The sequence below is a fragment of the Salmo trutta genome, chromosome 37 (genome assembly GCF_901001165.1).
Source record: "Salmo trutta chromosome 37, fSalTru1.1, whole genome shotgun sequence".
Taxonomy (NCBI): domain Eukaryota; kingdom Metazoa; phylum Chordata; class Actinopteri; order Salmoniformes; family Salmonidae; genus Salmo; species Salmo trutta.
In genome coordinates this window covers 21,588,054-21,611,984 of record NC_042993.1, presented here as the reverse complement: position 1 = coordinate 21,611,984, position 23,931 = coordinate 21,588,054, and the positions used below count along the sequence as shown (strand labels likewise).

Here is a 23,931-nt window from a genome sequence, read left to right as displayed (position 1 = left end):
GAGATTTTTCAAAGTAGCCACCCTTTGCCTTGATGACAGCTTTGCACACTCTTGGCATTCTCTCAACCAGCTTCACCTGGAATGCTTTTCCAACAGTCTTGAAGGAGTTCCCACATATGCTGAGCACTTGTTGGCTGTTTTTCCTTCACTTTGCGGTCCAACTCATCCCAAACCATCTCAATTAGGTTGAGGTTGGGTGATTGTAGAGGCCAGGTCATCTGATGCTGCACTCCATCACTCTCCTACTTGGTCAAATAGCCCTTACACAGCCTGGAGGTGTGTTGGGCCATTGTCCTGTTGAAAAACAAATGATAGTCCCACTAAGCGCAAACCAGATGGGATGGCGTATCGCTGCAGAATGCTGTGGTAGCCATACTGGTTAAGTGTGCTTTGAATTCTAAATAAATCTCTGACAGTGTCACCAGTAAAGAACCCCCACACCATCACACCTTCTCAATGCTTCATGGTGGGAACTACACATGCAGAGATCATCCGTTCACCTACTCTGCATCTCACAAAGATAGTGGTTGGAACCAAAAATCTCAAATTTGGACTCATCAGACCAAGGGACAGATTTCCACCGGTCTAATGTCCATTGCTCGTGTTTCTTGGCCCAAGCAAGTCTCTTCTTATTATTGGTGTCCTTTAGTAGTGGTTTCTTTGCATCAATTTGACCATGAAGGCCTGATTCATGCAGTCTCCTCTGAACAGTTATGTTGAGATGTGTCTGTTACTTGAACTCTGTGAAGCATTTATTTGGGCTGCAATTTCTGAGGCTGGTAACTCTAATGAACTTATCCTCTGTAGCAGAAGGAACTCTAGGTCTTACTTTCCTTTGGCGAGCCTCATGAGAGCCAGTTTCATCATAGTGCTTGATGGTTTATGTGACTGCACTTGAAGAAACTTTCAAAGTTCTTGAAATGTTTTGCATTGACTGACCTTCATGTCTTAACCTCTCTGGGCTACTCAACAGCCAGTTGAATCCCGTGGCGCGTTATTCAAATACCTTAGAAATGCTATTACTTCAATTTCTCAAACATATGACTATTTTACAACATTTTAAAGACAAGACTCTCGTTAATCTAACCACACTGTCCGATTTCAAAAAGGCTTTACAACGAAAGCAAAACATTAGATTATGTCAGCAGAGTACCCAGCCAGAAATAATCAGACACCCATTTTTCAAGCTAGCATATAATGTCACATAAACCAAAACCACAGCTAAATGCAGCACTAACCTTTGATGATCTTCATCAGATGACAATCTTAGGACATTATGTTATACAATACATGCATGTCTGTTCAATCAAGTTTATATTTATATCAAAAACCAGCTTTTTACATTAGCAGGTGACTAGCATGTGACTAGCATTCCCACCGAACACTTCCGGTGAATTTACTAAATTACTCACGATAAACGTTCACAAAAAACATAACAATTATTTTAAGAATTATAGATACAGAACTCCTCTATGCACTCGATATGTCCGATTTTAAAATAGCTTTTCGGTGAAAGCACATTTTGCAATATTCTAAGTAGATAGCCCGGCATCACAGGGCTAGCTATTTAGACACCCAGCAAGTTTAGCATTCACCAAAGTCAGATTTACTATAAGAAAAATGTTATTACCTTTGCTGTCTTCATCAGAATGGACTCCCAGGACTTCTACTTCAATAACAAATGTTGGTTTGGTCCCAAATAATCCATAGTTATGTTCAAACAGCGGCGTTTTGTTCGTGCGTTCAAGACACTATCCGAAGGGTAAATAAGGGTTACGAGCATGGCGCATTTTGTGACAAAATAATTCTAAATATTCCATTACCGTACTTCGAAGCATGTCAACCGCTGTTTAAAATACATTTTTATGCCACTTTTCTCGTAAAAAAGCGATAATATTCCGACCGGCAAAGCCTGTTTACATTCAACGAGAGAGAAAGTAAAAGCATGCTATCCCCTCATGCACGAGCCTCAGTCTAAAGGCCCTCTGATAGAGCACTTGCCAAACGCGCTAGTGTGTTTCAGCCTGGGCCTTGAATTACGTCATTCAGCTTTTTCCCGGGTTCTGAGAGCCTATGGGAGCCGTAGGAAGTGTCACGTTACAGCAAAGACCCTCAGTCTTCAATAAAAAGAGCCAAGATGGACAACAACTTGTCAGACAGGCCACTTCCTGGTCAGAATCTTCTCAGGTTTTTGCCTGCCATATGAGTTCTGTTATACTCACAGACACCATTCAAACAGTTTTAGAAACTTTAGGGTGTTTTCTATCCAAAGCCAATAATTATATGCATATTCTAGTTACTGGGCAGGAGTAGTAACCAGATTAAATCGGGTACGTTTTTTATCCGGCCGTGTAAATACTGCCCCCTATCCCCAACAGGTTAAAGTAATGATGGACTGTCATTTCTCTTTGCTTATTTGAGCTGTTCTTGCCATAATATGGACTTGGTATTTTACCAAATAGGGCTATCTTCTGCATACCACCCCTACCTTGTCATAACACAACTGATTGGCTCAGGCGCATTAAGAAGGAAAGAAATTCCACAAATGAACTTTTAACAAGGCACGCCTGTTAATTGACATTCATTCCAGGTGACTACTTCATGAAGCTGGTTGAGAGAATGCCAAGAGTGTGCAAAGCTGTCATCAAGACAAAGGCTGGCTACTTTGAAGAATCTCAAATATAAAATAGAATTTGTTTAACACTTTTTTGGTTACTACATGATTCCATATGTGTTTTTTCATAGTTTGATTTCTTCACTATTATTACAACGTCGAAAATAGTAAATAGGTGTGTCCAAACTTTTGACTGGTACTTTTGATACTTTTTTTTATACTTAAGTATCAAAATGTAAGTATATTTTAGCAATTACATTAAGTATCAAAGTAAATGTATAAATTATTATTTCAAATTCCTTATATTAAAGCTACAATATGTAACTTAGGTGCCTGACCTTAGGCGCCTGAGTTATAGGTCTTTCATTCTCATTACAAGTAAGTCTAAGAAGCGGTAGATCTGCTCTATGTGCGCTATTTCTATGCTTACCGTATCAGTTCATAAGTTTCCTTTTGCGTTTTTTACTTTCAGTTTTTTGTACACCAGCTTCGAACAGCTGAAAATACAATATTTTTGGTTAGGGAAAATATATTTCACAGTGGTTTAGATGGTACAATGATTCTCTACAGTCTACAGGATGACTGCTTGTTTTGTCACATAAACTGAAATTAGAAAAAGTATTAACATTTTAGCAACCAGGAAATGGCAGAGTGATTTCTGCATAATACATCCAAAAACAGTACAGTATGAAGACAGGCTAAAACTGTTTATCCAATAGAAATCCTAGATCACGCTTGTAGGCAATGTCATGGCGACATTGGCTAGCTAAGCTCATGCTCAGAAACAAGTATTTGGGTCCAATGGTCATCTCGCATCGAACTGCACGTGTGCAGGTCGTCAAATCAAAGGCACACCTTCAATATTAAGTTTGTTTTGACCTGTTGTTCATTTACTTAAGGTTGTGCCTTTAGATTTCAAGATAATTAACAGCCAACTAAGAATTTTTCACTTCTCTCATTGACTTCTCAAACCCCGGTCTGGTCTGCTTGGTCTGCTTCGCAAGCATTCCCGGAAGTCTCGTCATGTTGCGTCTCTGGGTTTAGAACCTCTGTGGTCCATCTTTAAGCAAACCAGACAGCACAATTTTCTTGTTTTTTTATCTAGTTACGGAGAGCCAGGGGCACACTCCAACACTAAGACATCATTCACAATCGAAGCATTTGTGTTTAGTGAGTCCGCCCGATCTGAGGCAGTAGGGATGACCAGGGATGTTCTCTTGATAAGTGCTTGAATTTGATCATTTTACTGTCATGTTAAGCACTATACTATACGTTTTGGCTCTTTTCTGGGGATTGGACACAAACGAGAAAAGATAAGCCTGACAGAGTCTTTTCCCGTTGCTTTAACTCCCTACGCTGACAACAATGTCACTTGCTGTTCACTGCAACCAGGCTCCTGGAAGAGTGAGCACATGATGCACTGGAGAAGATGATGACACCCACACAGCAAGGCAAGACATTCACAGAAGGATTGATTGGAGAGAGTGTGTGTGTGTGTGTGTGTGTATGTTCCTGTCATATGTTACAAACAGGGTATATCCTGTGTTAACAGGATGAATTATATACAGTTGAAGTTGGAAGTTTACATACACTTAGGTTGGAGTCATTAAACCTCGTTTTTCAACCACTCCACAAATTGCTTGTTAACAAACTATAGTTTTGGCAAGTCGGTTAGGACATCTATTTTGTGCATGACACAAGTAATTTTTCTAGCAATTGTTTACAGACAGATTATTTCACTTATAATTCACTGTTTCACAATTCCAGTGTGTCAGAAGTTTACATACACTAAGTTGACTGTGCCTTTAAGCAAATTTGACACTGAACATATGCCTACTGAGATTTAGCGTGTCCACTCAGATCGTGGACTTGGGAACTTGTCCTCTCCTTACTCCTGAAGGCACCTTACCACAATGGCCGGGCTCACAGACTCTATTTCACTGCCAAGAGAAATTACTGGAGTAAATCTATCAGCATTGACCCTAAACTCACCAAAAATGATCGGCCATTGTTTTGTTGTTCCAGCCATCCTGAACCCAACGGAATGTTCACGACTAAGCATGTTAAGAGTGGATATAAACCGTCAATATAAAACTAAAGTTAATCTGTTATTTGTGTAACCAAGAAGCTATAAAAAATAAAATCTCATTAACAGCTGACATCTGTGATAGATAGAAAATATACATTTTTATTTAAAAGACAGGATGTGACTGGAATATTTAATCATGTCTATCTACATGATTACTATCTCCACTAGACAGTGATTTGCAGTTGGATCATTTATAATGATCAGCAAGGCTATCCTATGCAGATATCTCAGTAGAATCCCCCAGTAGGGGAGCAATAGCTTCATACAGTATAACTACTTTCACCAATTAACCCTACTGGTTGGTTCCCTCATTACGCACTCTGTCTTCCTCCTGCCTAATTCCCTGCCTGTCAACATAGACAGGGCAACTCTACTTAGCACCTTGACATACTGTATGCTAGGCTGCATACATTTTGAACCTAAAAGGCCTATTGAAAACAGAAATCAAATGCATAGACTATTGGCTCTGTGCAGCTTTTACTAAGTGCGCGGCTTTTTGTTGTTGTTGATAATCTGAAGAACAGTTTAACTCTTTAACCATTATTACAATACAAAGGATGCTATTACACATATTTAATGTGAAAACTGAAAATGCTATTAAAACGGCATGATGCATGTAATTATAGGGATGTATGAGCAAAACATGGAGTAAATTAGGTCCATGCTATTTGATATTTGGACAACTATTAATAACTGAAGGCAACGGAGAAGAAACTTGTTGACAGAATGAAAGTATTTTTTTCAGTTTTCTTATATGTGGAGCAAAGTAACCTCCTTCAGAAATAAGCTCAATGATATCTCGATTTAAATACCCTTGGCGGAGAGACTGGCTGCAAGCTCGGGTTGCAAAGATACAGATGTGTAGGTATCCAACAACTGGACAAAAGTAAGATGTGGAGGGAGAAGTCAAAAGAGAAGGTTTGAACAAAACACGTCTCAAACAAGGTCTGGTACTATCCCTCCCCTTGCCATTGGACCGACTGGCTGTAATTCAACACATCAGGGCGTGTATTCTCCGACGCTGCTCTTCGCTGGGTGAAGTATGTTGTGATTGCAGTCCAGCTCGAGCGTGCGCGGGTCTCTGTCATAACAAAGGGCGCTCTTTCGCGCTCTGGGAATACGAGCCTTTTTGGAAAAAAATAACGAATCTTCTCTCAACGCTTCTGTAACACTGGTCTCTGTCCTGCAATAATCACATTATTGTCAACGAAACAAGATAGCCAAGACGTAAGAAAAAGGTAAGAATTATACTACGGCACTTTCTCCAGTAGCTGACTGTCTCGGTTGCTGCACCTACATTTAACTTGCGCATCCGAGTATTTTGTGGTGCCACAAGTTTGCCCCAGTATCTACGTAGTACATAGAGGACATTGGGCTATTCAAAACAAAACGATGTCGTCTTCTAGTTCTTAGTGGGTACTTATAGGAAGGTTTAGACCACCTACCTCCAGACCCCGTTTTGTTTTTTGCCCTAGCGCTGCACAGCGGATTCAACGCCTGATAAAGAGTTAGTTATTAGAATCAGCTGTGTCGTGCTAGGGCAAAAAACAAAACGTGCACCCAGGAGGGGCCGCAAGACCGAGATTGAGAAACCCTGTCCTAAACCATTGGCTACAGCTCGATCATCTTTTCAGCTAAATGCATGTTATAAGAGCATTTGTCAGCAAATAAATATTCAAAAATAATATACTAGGAATACTCTGTTTTTGGATAGGCTATATGATTGTGTTTTGTCATTGTGCAGAGACGGACATCTGTTTGTATTTATGTAGGCTATAGTTTACATAAATTAAAATGAGACTTGAGTAGGCTATATAATAGACCTGCAACCATACATGTCTTTCAAACGCTGTTATATAATCTCACTGAGCCATTTGAACAGGGTGAATACAAGATCGCGTTTGTAGAAAATTGTTGCCAGTTAAAGAGTAAGTTGAAATGCATAGCTGCTTGCGCCAAGATGTATCGAGTTGGGGGATTTCACAGATTTCGCAGTCCTTTGTGTGGTGTGACAAACTTGTTGTAGACCTAGATTTACCTTACTTGGTTCACCAGCTTTATATTATAGAGCAATGTCTTGTCATTTTGACAGCAGCTTAATTAAAATGCGCATTGGGGGATTTTAGTTGTGGATGATTTAGAATTTTCCACAACAACTGCTGTCTGTCCTAATGCAATGAAACACATGATGAATCCTTTGATTGTATGTTTAGGCTGACTAACTTGATTCTTAAATTGTTTTATGGTTTTGGAGTTTGTGCACATATTTATAGCCTCTAGCTGTATTTTCAGGCTATCAATAACAGTGATTCGAGTTACATGTTGATATGAGTTTTTTTTCATGCAGTTTTTTATGCGTTTTGATAAACACTAGCCAAAATATAATAGCCAAAATTGTGTCGAAGTAGCGAGAATGATGTCCAATAGTTCCAGATGGGAGGACATTGAATGTACAGGTCTGGGTGACAGTCTGTGTGTAGCCTACATACTTGGATTGAGACAAAATAGGCTATATTTTTATGCTCTTTAGAACCACTCTCAGCTATGCCCAACAGAGATAAGCTTTTTGTAGGCTTATATCTGCAAGTCAAATATCTTGACCAAAGTATGGCATGAAGTATAGGGGTTCTGCTGAAATCTGGGTAAAGGATTGAAAGGAATGTGAGTCTTATTCAGTACATTTAATAATGTCTTGCTTTTCAAAAGGCTAGCAACCTGGCCAGCAGGCAGGTTAGACAAGCTAATCTAACTTGATTGATAGCCTGACATGGTTTGGTAGCTAGTTATGAGATTGGGAATCTAGCTGGCTGGCTATCTAAAGCTAATTTCATAAAATTGCTAGGTGGCTAGTATTATCACTCAAATGTTTTTATAAAGCCCTTTTTACATCAGCTGATGCCACAAAATGCTATACAGAAACCCAGCCTAAAACCCCAAACAGCAAGCAATGCAGATGTAGAAGCAGACAAACAACAGAACATTTTTGTTTTATGTATTCATGAAGAAGAAATCAATAGGCTACATAGCTTGATCACATTCCTTTAAAAACATACCTTCGACCCAGCACTGTCAGCTAAAATCAAATCAAACGCTGTGTGTCACTCTACTGTACACTCTCTCCTCCTGACGATACTACACGCACTAGAGAATAGTGTCCTGCCTTTCTTTTCTTGGTGCACCTGGGAAGGGACCACTTACTAGGGAGAATGGGGGGCAAGGGGTACTCTTTGCCTAGTCCAGTCAGTGTGTCCCCTCTGTAAAATACCGCTGACAGATCTTTTTATAAATAATTATGATAAAACATGGGCTTAAAAATGAAGATGACTAATTTCAAAACGTGACATATTAGGGGGCACGTGCCTTTGTGCCCCCTATGGTCATGACGCCACTGGCAGCATGCACAACTAACATAAAGACACATCTTTATTGCCACTGTGTTTCCCCTCCATAATAGTTTTGGTGATGTGTGATTACTGTGTCTAGATTCCAGTTTAGAAGAAATGTAAATATCCATGTTAATCTGGTGCAAAACTCACCAGCTCTAGGGTATCATTATCTTTCAGTACAACATTTTTGAATGTTTCTTGCCGCCGATATTTTATTAAAAACTATATTCACCCCCATCTTTGACATGTTAAAAAGAAAACCAAAGTTGTAGTTGGTATCATAGTTTTTCACAGGTGCTTGTCATCAGGGCTAAGCTGATCTGAGAGAAAATGACAATACTGTTATACAGAAGGTAGTTTAGATGTCATAGCCTAATCAACAAGTGGTGATATTGCTTCCCTTCACCAGAGTTGGTTTGTAGCTTTTTCTGGATTTGTCATTTTAGAATAATATGTTTATCATATTATTTGTAACTCCTACCCAACCAGTATGCCCTCTCTGAACTCTTTTTACTTTGCTTTCTCGCTTTCTCATTTTCTACCTCCCAGAAACACACATCTCCGCTTTCTTATTACCCAACCCCATTCAATAAGTAACTCAGGTCTTGCAGGCTGGTGGGTGATGGCTGTAAATGACTGGAGCTGAGAGAAGCGAGTGTCGGCGGCCCATTCCCTCTCTGTCGGCTCCCAAATTGCATGTTGTCCGGCTCTCATTTCAGCCCTGAAAGAGCCGGCGCTCGGTTAGCATGGCTAATGGTGCATTTAGACTAGGGTGTAATTTTATTTCCAATTTCCGATGGAGCTGTAGTTTTGTATTAAATGACGGGAGGTCTGCTTCAGGGCTGTGCTGGGCTGTGACATGTGGATGGCTGTGTCTCCGTAATGGTCCGCGGGGTAATGAGGGCAGAAATAGGCTCCTGTGGGACGTACAGTACAGCCTATACCTCCCAGCCCACGGTCACCCCTGTGATGCAGATATTCCCTCATCCAACTCTGCTGCCTCTCCAACTGTTCCAACACACTTCAGAACTGGCCCAGACTCAAGTTACTGTACTGTTTAGAGAAGCAACTGTCTTTTGAGTCAACTGTCTTCTGCAGAAGACTGTGGTACCATTATACTATCCATAATATTATATTGAATGGTTTCGGTTAGGAACCTGAAAGTCCCTAGATGCCCTGCCACATATCAATTGCAGTGGTTGAATTACTGCGATCTGTCCCTTCTGTGTTGATAACTTCCATTTTGAGATCAATATGACTTTTATAGTATATTTTTTCTAAGTGTAGAGGATTGACAGTAACCAATATGTCTGAGGTGACTTTGAAGTACTACCTACGGCACTGGAAGGCTGCTGGAGTTTAAAAAATGGGCAGTGTGACTATGTTTGGCTTGAAGAAGCAACAGTTAATCTTCGCCTCCCACCCCCAGCATATGGGACTTTGTTTGGCCCTGCACCGGAGTGAAGCACTGGACTGTGGCATCTCATATTTCATATTGATGGTAGTTTGTTACCCATGGCAACTGGGCAGCCGATGGGGACCCCATATCTGGCTTAAGGGGGAGTGGAAAGGGGGGGGGATAAGGAAAGAAGGGTTGTGCAAGGCCGTGCAGTATTCCACCCTCCCTGCCTGCCTGCTTCTGTTCAGCGAAGGGTTCCGGAACCCTGGGGAGTGAATTATTACCTGTCAGCCCCAGAGCCTCCCCATCATCCATAACCCAAGGCTGACACACCAGGACCTGCATGCCCAAAATAAATGTCTGATTTAATTGACTGTGTTCAATATTGACACTGTTTTATCCTATTAGCCCCATCAGTTGCAGTCATTTAAATAGAGTCCTTGACAGGGCAGTAATTATCTCTGATTCTAAAAACAGGCGAGCGATGGCTGCCCTCCTGTCACACCGCCGTGGTTAGCACTGTATGGGTAATTATACCAGAGCTGGTGAGTGCGTGAATTTGGGAGGAAAAAGAGTTGAGTTCAACCAAAGGATAGAATGAAAAAAAGAACACTCTGGACAAGTGACAGGCCTCGGTCCTCCTTTCCAGACTGGCTGTCTTCCTGTGGTTTTATAAATGTTTTTCAGCAGTGTTAACCCCTTGTCAAACATGGTTTTAGGCTGCTCGGCTAACCCGCAGCAGCCACGGGCCGAGAATGCCGGGTAACTGTCTGGTTAAGCTTCATGAACTGAAGTGTAAGGGTTCGAGCAATTACAGGGTGAATGTAACCTGTGTCAGCAGATAGTATCATATTTATGTATTCAGGTCAGTAAAGGTTTCCCAACCCTTAAAGTATTTGCATGTGAAAATGATTTCATCCTACTTTATTTGTGTTATGTTAGTATGTAAATCATGCTGTCAGAGTGGCTTGTCTATGTTTGTTTGAAGCACCTTCCCAAATCAAAGAATTACAATCTGCAGTTGAGTAATCCTTTTAGATTCCACTACCTCTTTGTCTTCCTCAAAAGAGATTGGCCACACACACACACGGCTGTTTGATTAGTGTGACGGGAAGATTGTGCTCGGTACCCTCAGGGCTGGTAAAGGAGAAGAATTTTGGGCAAGAAATACATCCTGTTGAGATGAAACGTCTTTCCCTTTCATGCATATTTCATCTGAGGAGGTAGCTACTTCTTCATTTGCACATTGAGTCTCATCATCCCTGAGGATTACTGAGCGATGACTAAGACCATTGCCTTTTTTAAACTCACATTTAACTGCGACACCCACAATCCCCCAGAGCCCCCACAATCCCCCAGAGCACCATTAACAAACTCAAGGGCAATAGTCAGGCATTGAGATACTATTATATGCATACAGAACCAACAGGTATCAGTAAACTTGAATCAAAACACTTTCCCACTGGCTACTTAATGCAGGAAGCAACATATTTTGCCACAATCTTGTTACTCTGCTGCTCATCTTCTCATAGAATACAAGTTAACGAAACAAGCCCTCCTGTAAATTGGTGCTGGCCACACATAGACTTTATTGATTGGCGCAGTCCTAGTGGGGCTAAAGGTGCAGTGGTTTTTGTTCCAAATGATCTCTTAATCACTTCATAATGAGGGCAGCCTCCCTCCATCCTGCCTCATCGATTAGCTGCTCATGTTGAAACCAAAGCAGTCCGTTCACTTCACTAAATGTTTACTTTGGATTCGCTGGTGTTTGGGCTGTCTCCGAAATCCTTATAATGTGTTTAAGTTGATTTTGTTTCTGGTGGTGCATTCATGCAGTTTTTGTATAGTCTATTTTGGTGATCATGCAATGGATTTCACTATAGCTGAAAACCACCTAGTTCCTGCATGATTTCAAAATATGTTTTTATTTTTAGGCTAGAAATAAAATACAAAACCGACTCTACTAACTATGTTCCTGGAATTTTAAATGTGGGTGCATGCTGGAGCGTGTTATTCTTCAATTTCTTAGCATGCAGGAAAGATCTGTTCCACAGAGAGAAAATGTGTGAGGAGGACATTAGTAAAAGAGGGAGAGCGAGAGAGATTGGGAAATAGGCAGAGTAAGTAGGAGAATAACATCAACAAAAATCCATAATTCATTCTACAAAATACATGTAATCCTTATGCATTTATGGCCCGATTCATACTTAGGAAATGTACGCCTTTCTTACGTACGCATTTACTAGGCACTTCTCAGTAGTTGGTATTCAGACTTACCTTATGCAGGTGCGTAATGGGCTTTTCAGGTGTGATTCCCTTGCGGGCGCTAAATCAATTACATTGAATCTCTGAAAAGCCTCCCACTTGCTGGCCAACAGGTTTTCTTGTGGAGTTTTTATTCAATAGTGTTTCAGTACATGTATCTAAAACCATCCCTTTTAAATACTTTAACTTTTTAATTATACTTTTCTTGACAGGCTCACTAAAATGTACACTGAGTGTACAAAACATTGTACAATCAGTGTACATGCTCTTTCTGTAACAGACTGACCAGTGAACCCAGGTGTAAGCTATGATCCTTTATTGTTGTCATCTGTTAAATCCACTTCAACCAAGGAGTCTGACACTGATGGGCTACAGTTAGTCAACTAACAGTCCAGTACAACATTGGTGCCCAAAAAACAATAAAAGAATGCACAACTCCTTGACAACGAATGGGGTATGGAGGTCAATGACCTTACAGAGTTCCACTTCTTTCAGCAAAAACCAAGAAACTGTGGTTGCAGTGGGCTAAATGGAGAAAACACTGAATACTGGAGGATCTGAAACACAATGCCTGGTCTGATGAATCCCGGTTCTTGCTGTTTCACGCTGATAGCAGGACTAGGACGTGGAGAAAACCACATGAGTACATGTATCCATCATGCCTCGTGTCAACATTGCAGGGTGGTGATGGTGTAATGGGGGGTGTGTTTTCATGGCACATATTGGGCCCCTTGATAAAAGTGGAGCAACATTTGAATGCCACAGGATATCTGAACCTCATTGCCAATCAGGTGCATCCCTTCATTTTTTTCTGCAGTATAATGCCTCATGCCACAAGGCTAGGATTGTTCAGGAATGGTTCCAAGAAAATTACGGCCGATTCAGTTTACTGCAGTGGCCTGCCCAGTCACCAGATCTCAATCCAATAGTGCATCTGTGGGATGAGATGGAATGATCTATTCAGAGTAGAGATCCACTACCAAACCAACTTGACACAACTGTGGAAAGCATTGGAGTCAACAGCGGTTTGATTCATCATGAAAGTTTCCGTGTTCAATTCATGAAATATTGGAAGGTGAGAAAAGGGTACAATAGGGGTTGAACAGCAGTCCTATAAATCTACCCTAATAATCCTCACTAATCCTGGAACTGTGATGACAACGATCCAGTCATCATGAACCGTGCTCCAGGTTTAAACTGCTATTGTTGTGACTTTTCTTTCATTAATCTGATGTTATCTATTAAATCAACTAACTGCGTTTAATTGTCACCTGATTTTTAAATGAGTCATGCAACAATTAACTCATTAGGATTTGGGGCACCACGGAAGAGGTTGTTTTAAAGAGTTACCGTCTCCCGAATTAAACTCCTATAAGGCTCCCGAGTGGAACAGCGGTCTAAGGCACTACAGTCCCTGGTTCAAATCCAGGCTGTATCACATCCGGCCATGATTGGGAGTCCCGTAGGGTGGCGCACAATTGGCCCAGCGTCGTCCGGGGTAGGCCGTCATTGTAAATGAGAATTTGTTCATAACTGAATTGCCTAGTGAAATAAAGGTTCAATTAAAAATAAATGTGTGTGTGTATATATCTATTTCATCGATAAAGTTTTTATTAATCATTACCTCTTATCATATCATTATTCTGACCAATTGTAACCTTCTTGGATTTGCAAAAACCCCAGCCTTGCTCATTATTCAGTACTACAGAAAATGGTTTAATTATTGATTTACTAGCTAACTAAATAATAACAGGATAACATACACACTTGATACATGAGAAGAAAGTCCCTAGTGGACTGACGCAACATTTTACAGACACAGAGAGAGAGTGACATATTCTAGAACTATTCTCACAATCATATAGTTTGCACACGAACCGCCGCCCGTTTGGAATAAGAAATCATTCATGTACACTGCTCAAAAAAATAAAGGGAACACTTAAACAACACAATGTAACTCCAAGTCAATCACACTTCTGTGAAATCAAACTGTCCACTTAGGAAGCAACACTGATTGACAATAAATTTCACATGCTGTTGTGCAAATGGAATAGACAACAGGTGGAAATTATAGGCAATTAGCAAGACACCCCCAATAAAGGAGTGGTTCTGCAGGTGGTGACCACAGACCACTTCTCAGTTCCTATGCTTCCTGGCTGATGTTTTGGTCACTTTTGAATGCTGGCGGTGCTTTCACTCTAGTGGTAGCATGAGACGGAGTCTACAACCCACACAAGTGGCTCAGGTAGTGCAGCTCATCCAGGATGGCACATCAATGCGAGCTGTGGCAAGAAGGTTTGCTGTGTCTGTCAGCGTAGTGTCCAGAGCATGGAGGCGCTACCAGGAGACAGGCCAGTACATCAGGAGACGTGGAGGAGGCCGTAGGAGGGCAACAACCCAGCAGCAGGACCGCTACCTCCGCCTTTGTGCAAGGAGGAGCAGGAGGAGCACTGCCAGAGCCCTGCAAAATGACCTCCAGCAGGCCACAAATGTGCATGTGTCTGTTCAAACGGTCAGAAACAGACTCCATGAGGGTGGTATGAGGGCCCGACGTCCACAGGTGGGGGTTGTGCTTACAGCCCAACACCGTGCAGGACGTTTGGCATTTGCCAGAGAACACCAAGATTGGCAAATTCGCCACTGGCGCCCTGTGCTCTTCACAGATGAAAGCAGGTTCACACTGAGCACATGTGACAGACGTGACAGAGTCTGGAGACGCCGTGGAGAACGTTCTGCTGCCTGCAACATCCTCCAGCATGACCGGTTTGGCGGTGGGTCAGTCATGGTGTGGGGTGGCATTTCTTTGGGGGGCCGCACAGTCCTCCATGTGCTCGCCAGAGGTAGCCTGACTGCCATTAGGTACCGAGATGAGATCCTCAGACCCCTTGTGAGACCATATGCAGGTGCGGTTGGCCCTGGGTTCCTCCTAATGCAAGACAATGCTAGACCTCATGTGGCTGGAGTGTGTCAGCAGTTCCTGCAAGAGGAAGGCATTGATGCTATGGACTGGCCCGCCCGTTCCCCAGACCTGAATCCAATTGAGCACATCTGGGACATCATGTCTCGCTCCATCCACCAACGCCACGTTGCACCACAGACTGTCCAGGAGTTGGCGGATGCTTTAGTCCAGGTTTGGGAGGAGATCCCTCAGGAGACCACCCGCCACCTCATCAGGAGCATGCCCAGGCGTTGTAGGGAGGTCATACAGGCACGTGGAGGCCACACACAGTACTGAGCCTCATTTTGACTTGTTTTAAGGACATTACATCAAAGTTGGATCAGCCTGTAGTGTGGTTTTCCACTTTAATTTTGAGTGTGACTCCAAATCCAGACCTCCATGGGTTGATAAATTGGATTTCCATTGATTATTTTTGTGTGATTTTGTTGTCAGCACATTCAACTATGTAAAGAAAAAAGTATTTAAGAAGATTATTTCATTCATTCAGATCTAGGATGTGCTATTTTAGTGTTTCCTTTATTTTTTTGAGTAGTGTATTTACGTTTGGGTGCCTTTGTCCATTGTGTAGTCCTAAACCGAACTAAAGAGTTCTCTGCCATTGGCTCCTGAAGCTGCTTATTTGAAGATTTTCCAGCCGTGCCGATGGTTCCAGTGGGGTGATAAGAGTAGCGTACTACGGTGATTTGAGACTTGTAGTAGGATGGGATGGTTTGAAGAGTTCGAGATATTTGACTCAGGACAGCTAATCAGCTGTACCAGTGATTTTCTGAGAGGGTAGTTTGTCATCTCTTCCTCCTCGTTGATTATTCAGGGTGCAGGATTCAGACGACTATGGAAAAGGGCTGCAGCTCTTCGTCTTGCTTGTCTAAAGGAAGATGAGTTTATTTCTTCACCTCGCGTTGAGGTTCAAAGTTTCAAACATGTAGCTAACATCTCATGTTTCCTGGTCAAATGTTCATTTCATTACCAAGGCTTTTTATGCACTCTGACACGCTCTCCAACCTCACTTGGGGCGTGGTTACTTCTTATGCACATTTTATAGGAGATAGATTCTCTTATACCTCCTAAAATCACATTCCTATCTTAACTAAAATACTTTAATGTATTTTATTATATGCACAACGTATTGGATGGAAACTTGATAGATAAAAGAGATATACTTTCCAAGTTACAGTATTTCATCCATACAGTTTTTTTTTAAATGACATCACAAAATAAAAAACAATATTACAATATTAGTTTTCCATGGTTCCCCACTGACCATTCCCCACATTCACTTTTTGGATGTTAGAGTTTACAACTGAGTGTGAGCTATCAACCCAGCAGTCGTGTGCCCCCCCCCCCCCTTTGTAGGTGGGAGAGGGTCTGGTTATTGTCAGCCATTGCTGAGCTGAGCCATTTGATCCTCACAGGACAGTCATGACACTATGTATGGTCTGTGTTACATAATGATTCAAATAGGCTACATGTCCCAAATTATGGCACTTGTAATATGTAAAACACTATTGACACTCAGGAACAACCATACGGACTTGACAGATGAAAGAAAAGTAAACTAACAATGTAAGGGAACGATGCAAAAAGTGTCATATTTCTATAAAATGTATCAAATAAAACACTACTATATCTTGATTAGAGAAGTATTCAACCTTCTGAGTCAATACATGTTAGAATCACCTTTCGCAGCGATTACAGCTGTGAGTCTTTGTGGGTAAGTCTCTAAGAGCTTTGCACACTTGGATTGTTTGTTGATCATCGCTAGACAGCCATTTTCAAGTCTTGCCATAGATTTTTTTCAAGATGTTTTTAAGTCAAAACTGTAACTAGGCTACATCCACATAGGAACATTCAATGTCTTCTTGGTAAGCAACTCCAGTGTATTTTTGGCCTTGTGTTTTAGGTTATTAGGTGAATGTGTCTCCCAGTGTCTATTGGAAAGCAGACTGAACCAAGTTTTCCTCTAAGGGTTTGCCTGCTTGGCTCTATTCCATTTCGTGTTATCCTAAACAAAACTCCTTAGTCCTTGTCAATGACAAGCATACCCATAACATGATGCAGCCACCATCATGCTTAAATATACGAAGAGTGGTACTCACTGACGTGTTGTGTTGGATTTGCCCCAAACATAATGCATTGTATTCAGGACATTTTTTGCAGTTCTACTTTAGTGCATTATTGCAAACAGCATACAAGTTTTGGAATGCTTGTATTCTGTTTGTATTTCATTTAGGTTAGTATTGTGGAGTACTATGTTTTTGATCCATCCTTATGTTTCTCCTATTACAGCCATTAAACTATTAAACTATTTTAAAGTCAGCATTGGCCTCATGGTGAAATCCCTGATTTGTTTCCTTCCTCTCCGGCAACTGAGTTAGGAAGGACGCCTGTATCTTTGTAGTGATTGGGTGCATTGATACACCATCCAAAGTGTAATTTATAACTGCACCATGCTCAAAGGGGATATTCAGTGTCTGCTTTTTTGTGTTTACCCATCTACCAATAGGTCCCTTTCTTTGCAAAGAATTTGAACATCTCCCTGGTCTTTGTGGTTGAAGCTGTTTTTGAAATTCACTGCTCGACTGAGGGACCTTACAATTATCTCTAAGTGTGGGGTACAGGGATGAGGTAGTCATTCAAAAATCATGTTAAACACTTATCATTGTCCATGCAACTTATGCGACTTGTGAAGCAAATTTTTACTCCTCAACTTATTTAGGCTTGCCATAAGAAAGAGGTTGAATACTTATTGACTCAAGACATTTTTAATACATTTCTATTAGTTCTAAAGCACTTTCAACAACTGGTTGAAAGTGCTGTGGTCAGATGAGACCAAAATGGAGCTCTTTGGCATCAACTCAACTCGCCGTGTTTGGAGGAGGAGGAATGCTGCCTATGACCCCAAGAACCACCATCCCCACCGTCAAACATGGAGGTGGAAACAATATGCTTTGGTGGTGTTTTTCTGCTAAGGGGATAGGACAACTTCACCGCATCAAAGGGACGATGGACGGGGCCATGTACCGTCAAATCTTGGATGAGAACCTCCTTACCTCAGCCAGGGCATTGAAAATGGGTCGTGGATGGGTATTCCAGCATGACAATGACCCAAAACACATGGCCAAGGCAACAAAGGAGGGGCTCAAGAAGAAGCACATTAAGGTCCTGGAGTGGCCTAGCCAGTCTCCAGACCTTAATCCCATAGAAAATCTGTGGAGGGAGCTGAAGGTTCGAGTTGCCAAACGTCAGCCTCGAAACCTTAATGACTTGGAGAAGATCTGCAAAGAGGAGTGGGACAAAATCCCTCCTGAGATGTGTGCAAACCTGGTGGCCAACTACAAGAAACATCTGACCTCTGTGATTGCCAACAAGGGTTTTGCCACCAAGTACTAAGTCATGTTTTGCCTATGGGTCAAATACTTATTTCCCTCATTAAAATGCAAATCATTTTATAACATTTTTGACATGCGTTTTTCTGGATTTTTTGTTGTTGTTATTCTGTCTCTCACTGTTCAAATAAACCTACCATTAAAATTATAGACTGATCATTTCTTTGTCAGTGGGCAAACGTACAAAATCAGCAGGGGATCAAATACTTTTTTCCCTCACTGTACGTCACTGTGGAAAAGAGTACGAAATACCTGTCATGTTGACATGCTTTTTAGCTTGCTGAAATATGACTGGTTTCATTCACATTTGTCTCCAGGGATCGTAAGGTAAAATGGATCTAAAACAATTGTCATATGTACAATTCCCTTATCCAAACGGATTCCTCAAATAGCTCTGTAAATTTGTAAAAGAAAGATGTTGTTGCACTTGGTACCGACAGGTTGCTTGACCTTATTCATCATTTCATTTTTTGCGTACAGGTGTTGGAATTATAACGAAATGAAGTCAACATCAGAATACACTGTGTCTGTGGACACCTCTGCCACACCTTCATTTCTTTGATCTCTACCCCAAACGAATAGTGGCTGAATAACATGCTATTCTTAGGCGTAACATCAGAATACAGATATAGAGAAAAGTGCATAAAAATACATTTTATGTTCCATTTACGCACGCTTAACTGTGGTCGGAATTCCCCCCTATTAGTCTTTGTTTGTGTTCTTAGAATCTGGGGCAACAGTTATTGTGTCTGTTGTCACAGATATAGCATATACCGTAAAGCAATAACTGCATGGGAAAAAATCTATTTAGAGTTCAGCTACTGCAGAACCTATTGAGTCATGATCATGTCTCAAAGTAGTTTATTGCAGTTTTTGGAAATTAGGATTTTTATGGGCCCGAAACGTGAAATGAAGCAGGAAATTAAAAACCTAAGCTTGTTTTTCCCGCTTAAAGCCGCTGCTTCATGCAGTAATGCCTCATCATACCCGATTTCAAGCTCTGCACGCACTCAAAAAGTGAATGGTATTCATTTACACAAAAGTGTTTTGTTTAAACCGCTTAGTTTTTTGTTGTTGAATGGTATCATGCGACTATTGAAAAAAATATGTGCTAGTTTCTCACATTGGTGTTATATGACATGCATACTGCCAATTGGGTTTTTATTAGCTTGTTCAAAACCCTGCATTGAATTTCCCAACTATCCATAAATAGCTGTCTTGTTTGACCTTGTTACTGGAAACTTGGCCGGGGTCTATCAAGACTTGACGTGTACTGTACATGTATGCACTTAGGGAAGGGATGACAATGGATCGCATTCAAGTGTCTGCTAGTCTTCGCTTTGTTTAATGTCTATGTGTGTGTATTTATGCATGTGTTGGTGTATGTGCTGGTTTTTACAGTATAGGTCTACATCTCTGGGTGGTGATAATGATATCAGTCGTTTGGTTTGGATGAGGTGCAAGATTAGTTCCGTAACAGACTCCTATCGCTCTCATTTTCCTGGATTTCTCAGAACTCCAGACCCTTTCGCCTGAATCAGGGTTATTTTTAAACCGGTCTGTGGGGGTAGAGGTCCAGGGGGTTAGTGTCAAATAAATATACCCTGGGCACCCGGCCAGGGTGTGTACAATTTCCCCCCCCCCCCCCCTTCTCACTGCAATCGTCCCATTCCACGGGTGTGCCAGTTAACCATGTGGTGACTCATACATGCAGCTGTGTGTGTGTTTGTGTGTTATAACAGCTGTTACGATGTTTACCATTTGTTTTTCTTTTACACAGATACAGTAAACATATTTGTGTTGACACACACAAACACACTACAGGTTCTCTTTCTCCTGCCCAGAGCCTCCAAGGCGGCTTGATTTGATCCTCCCTTTATTGCTTTCCCACATTATCTCTCTGCCTCGACAGTCTCTCCCTGAGGGGTGATCACTGGTGACGGACGGTATGAAAGACAACTCAAGGTAAACAAGTCTCCAACTGCAGAGCCTGATACTGCTTTACTGCCTCGTCTCAGAGAGATGAGAGAGAGAGGTACAGTAAACCGGGTAGATCTTTAGTCACCTAATTTGAAAGGACCCAAATAGCCACCACAGCGGAAATGACCCCTACCTCCCACTGTCACACTCTAAACATGGTTCCATTACCTACTACTATAATCACAGTCAGTGTCCGTGACCATTTTAGATGGTCACAAAAAAGGTTCCAAAGGTGTGTCACATACATATGGTTAGCAGATGTTAATGTGAGTGTAGCAAAATGCTTGTGCTTCTAGTTCCGACAGTGCAATAATATCTAACAATTCAACAATTCCCCAGCAACTACCTAATGCACACAAATCTAAAGGGGTTAATGAGAATATGTACATATAAGTATATGGATGAGCGATGGCTGAGCGGCATAGGCAAGGTGCAATAGATGGTATAAAATACAGTATATACATGCAATATGAGTTATGTAAACATTATTAAAGTGGCATTATTTAGAGTGGCATTGTATAAAGTGACTAGTGATCCATTTATTAAAGTGGCCAGTGATTGGGTCTCAATGTAGGCAGCAGCCTCTCTGAGTTAGTGATTGCTGTTTAGCAGTCTCATGGCCTTGAGATGGACGTGTTTTTTTAGTCTCTCGGTCCCAGCTTTGATGCACCTGTACTGACCTCGCCTTCTGAATGGTAGCAGGGTGAACAGGCAGTGGCTCGGGTGGTTAATGTCCTTGATGATCTTTTTGGCCTTCCTGTGACATCGGGTGCTGTAGGTGTCCTGGAGGGCAGGTAGTTTGCCCCCGGTGATGCGTTGTGCAGACTGCACCACCCTCTGGAGAGCCTTACGGTTGAGGGCGGTGCAGTTGCCGTACCAGGCTGTGATACAGCCCGACAGAATGCTCTCGATTGTGCATCTGTAAAAGTTTGTCAGGGTTTTTGGGTGACAAGACCAATTTCTTCAGTCTCCTGAGGTTGAAGAGGCGCTGTTGCGCTGCCTTCACCACACTGTCTGTGTGGGTGGAACATTTCAATTTGTCTGTGATGTGTACGGCGAAAGAACTTCAAACTTTCCACTTTCTCCACTGCTGTCCCTTCGATGTGGATAGGGGGGTGCTCCCTCTGCTGTTTCCTGAAGTCCACGATCATCTCCTTTGTTTTGTTGACGTTGAGTGAGAGGTTGTTTTCCTGACACCACACTCCGAGTGCCCTCACCTCCTCCCTGTAGGCCGTCTCGTCGTTGTTGGTAATCAAGCCTACCACTGTAGTGTCGTCTGCAAACTTGATGATTGAGTTGGAGGCGTGCATGGCCACGCAGTCGTGGGTGAGCAGGGAGTACAGGAGGGGGCTGAGCACGCACCCTTGTGGGGCCCCAGTGTTGAGGGTCAGCGAAGTGGAGGTGTTGTTTCCTAACTTCACCACCTGGGGGCATGGTTGAGACCCAGGGCCTCCAGCTTCATGATGAACTTGGAGGGTACTATGGTGTTGAATGCTGAGCTGTAGTCAATGAACAGCATTCTTCCATAGGTATTCCTTTTGTCCAGATGGGATAGGTCTCATCTAACCAGCAAGCCCCCCCCCCCCCCCCACCACCACCACCACAATGAACTACACATCTCCCATAGTTTGTCCCATTTCGTCTTTCCCTTTTCTCAGTCGGGACACTTCTGAGGTGCTAATGGAGTCGTAATGGAGAGACTGACTGCGCTCTGAGGAACATGTATCGGACAATCAGGTCAGTGATTGCATTGAGGCGACCATTCACACACAATACCTTTTTAATTATGTTCTTTTAATTAACCACTGAGCATTATGTCTATGTCCATTTGTCTACCCGCGCGCCTTGGCAGACTAGGCTGAATACGCAGGCATTGTGTTCACTTGGCTTCCGAGGTCCCTGCCTCCTATATTTTCCATTCAGTCAAATATTTTTTTTTCTTTTAGATTAGCATGATAATACCCCACAGGGGGAGGATGGTGAGATACCAGCAAAGGGTTTCTAATCATATTAACCGTGTGCACCGCCTGGTATTATTATACTAAATGCACCATCGGTTAAACTAACAGTCTGAATTCCGGCATTATTCTCCAATATCAAAAGGGTAAGAAAGGGGGAAGGAGCGCAATGGCAAATTGTGGGCTATGTCTTGCTCCCTGGTGTCCACACTATTGTTCCATGAATCTTTCCCCAGTGTAATTATGCTATGCTAATACCCTCCCCTTGGTCCCCAGTTATACCTGCAGCAGGGTTGTTCAGCATTGCAGATTAGACTATGCTATGTCACGTTGTAGATGGAGTGAAACTAGAGCAACGATTAAAAAAATTAATTATAATAATATTGTCCTCCAGTGCCTCCCCTGAAACATGAGCATATCCTGGACTGTTTCTCAGACACTCTCTGTGGTGGTGGGGGTTTGACGGGAAAATCATTGGCTGAGCTTGTTGCCCGGTTTCGGCGTCAGGGTCAGGTGTGGGTCAGACCACCTTGAACTCCTCCGCTGGATTGATTGTGTTGGCCTTGACAGGGTTAGACCGCTGCTCCTCCCCTTGACACGAGGACTTTGTTAAAGCCTGACACAGGCAGCACAGACAAACCCCCGTCATGGTCTGAGGAGAGCCGGGTGAGGTCAGGGGTCAGGAGTTAAGGTGGAGTTGTGGCTTGACCTGAATCCTCTTTGTGGTTATCTGGGGAAGGGGGCCATGTTAGCAGGGAGGTCAAGTCATTTACCCTTATCCACTGTTAAGACGTAGAGTATGGGAATGTGGTGAAGGAATGGCGTGAGACGAGTAGTCACAACATGCCTCGCCCTTTTGCTGGACTGTGTGTGTGTGCTCCTTGTGATTTCACTCTCACTGACCCACAAATAGACAGCTGAGAGGAGGAAGGACAGTTACAGGGTACTCTGTGTGCCCGATGAACATGTTCTTTGTATTCTGTAGATATGCTCATTTCTGTGGTCAGTTTTTTTTAAACATTTTATGTAGAGCTGAAAAACTCTCTTGCTTGTCTTGCATTTTCTCCGAGTAAAGTTGTTTTGACAATGAGATGACATACACAAGGGAGCTCTTGGGTTTAACTTGAACTCAACCGATGATATTTTGATGATCTTTGAGTGGCTATATGTGGCTCACATATGGATGGTTATTCATGCATTTCTAGAGAAAGTGCTCAATTATGTGCACCAAGTTAGTCCCTTTCCAAAGTCTACAATTTAGATGTCTCTCCTCTTCTCAAGTAATTGGAAATATCATCAACATTGTCAAAATCGAAATTCTGGCACTCTCGTCTTAAGTAGTTTGAGGTAGTCCATGAGGTAGTTTGAACCGCAAACCGTTGCTAATATTGACTGTAACAGAAATGAAGGGAGCTTGAAACATATGCTTGAACAGCGACCATTTTGGAGCCCCTGTGTTAAACCTTCAAGGGGGGTTGGACAATGGCACCACCCGCAGTGACATGGTAGTCCACAACTGTAAATGATCCCAATATCTTAATGTTCGAGTCCTGGTCCTGATCCTGCACCCTGGTCCTGATCCGGGATAATGAGCAGCTAAGTCTTCCCGCTTTCGTCTCTGTGATTAATCAAACTGCTGCCAGGTCAGGGGAGGGGACAGGGTTTGGAAGAAATCTGTCCTCTCCAAACCTCTATCCCTTTCCTTCATCTCTTCCTCCGCTTGGCGAGATCTGTGGTTGTCATTTGTGTTATTTTGCTGGTTAATGGAGATTTTCGGGTTTCTTTGGAGATGTGGTATCTCCTCTTTCACTGTTGAAGATCCATATGCAGAATTGCACATGCTCATGTCAACACACGTTAACATGTAGGTGTGTGAGCTGCTTGTTTGTCCTTCC

The 23,931-nt window shown here is 42.3% G+C and overlaps 1 protein-coding gene across 4 annotated transcripts in view; it reads left to right on the top strand.

Moving 5' to 3' along the window:
• Positions 1–5,714: 5,714 nt before the first annotated feature.
• The window catches only part of LOC115176735 (semaphorin-6D), a 152,038-nt gene continuing 133,821 nt past the window's right edge, over positions 5,715–23,931 (top strand). For all 4 annotated transcript variants that reach the window (XM_029736978.1, XM_029736979.1, XM_029736972.1 and 1 more), the window contains exon 1: positions 5,715–5,941. The gene's annotated coding sequence lies outside the window, so the exon portion shown is untranslated. The remainder of the gene's footprint in view (positions 5,942–23,931) is intronic.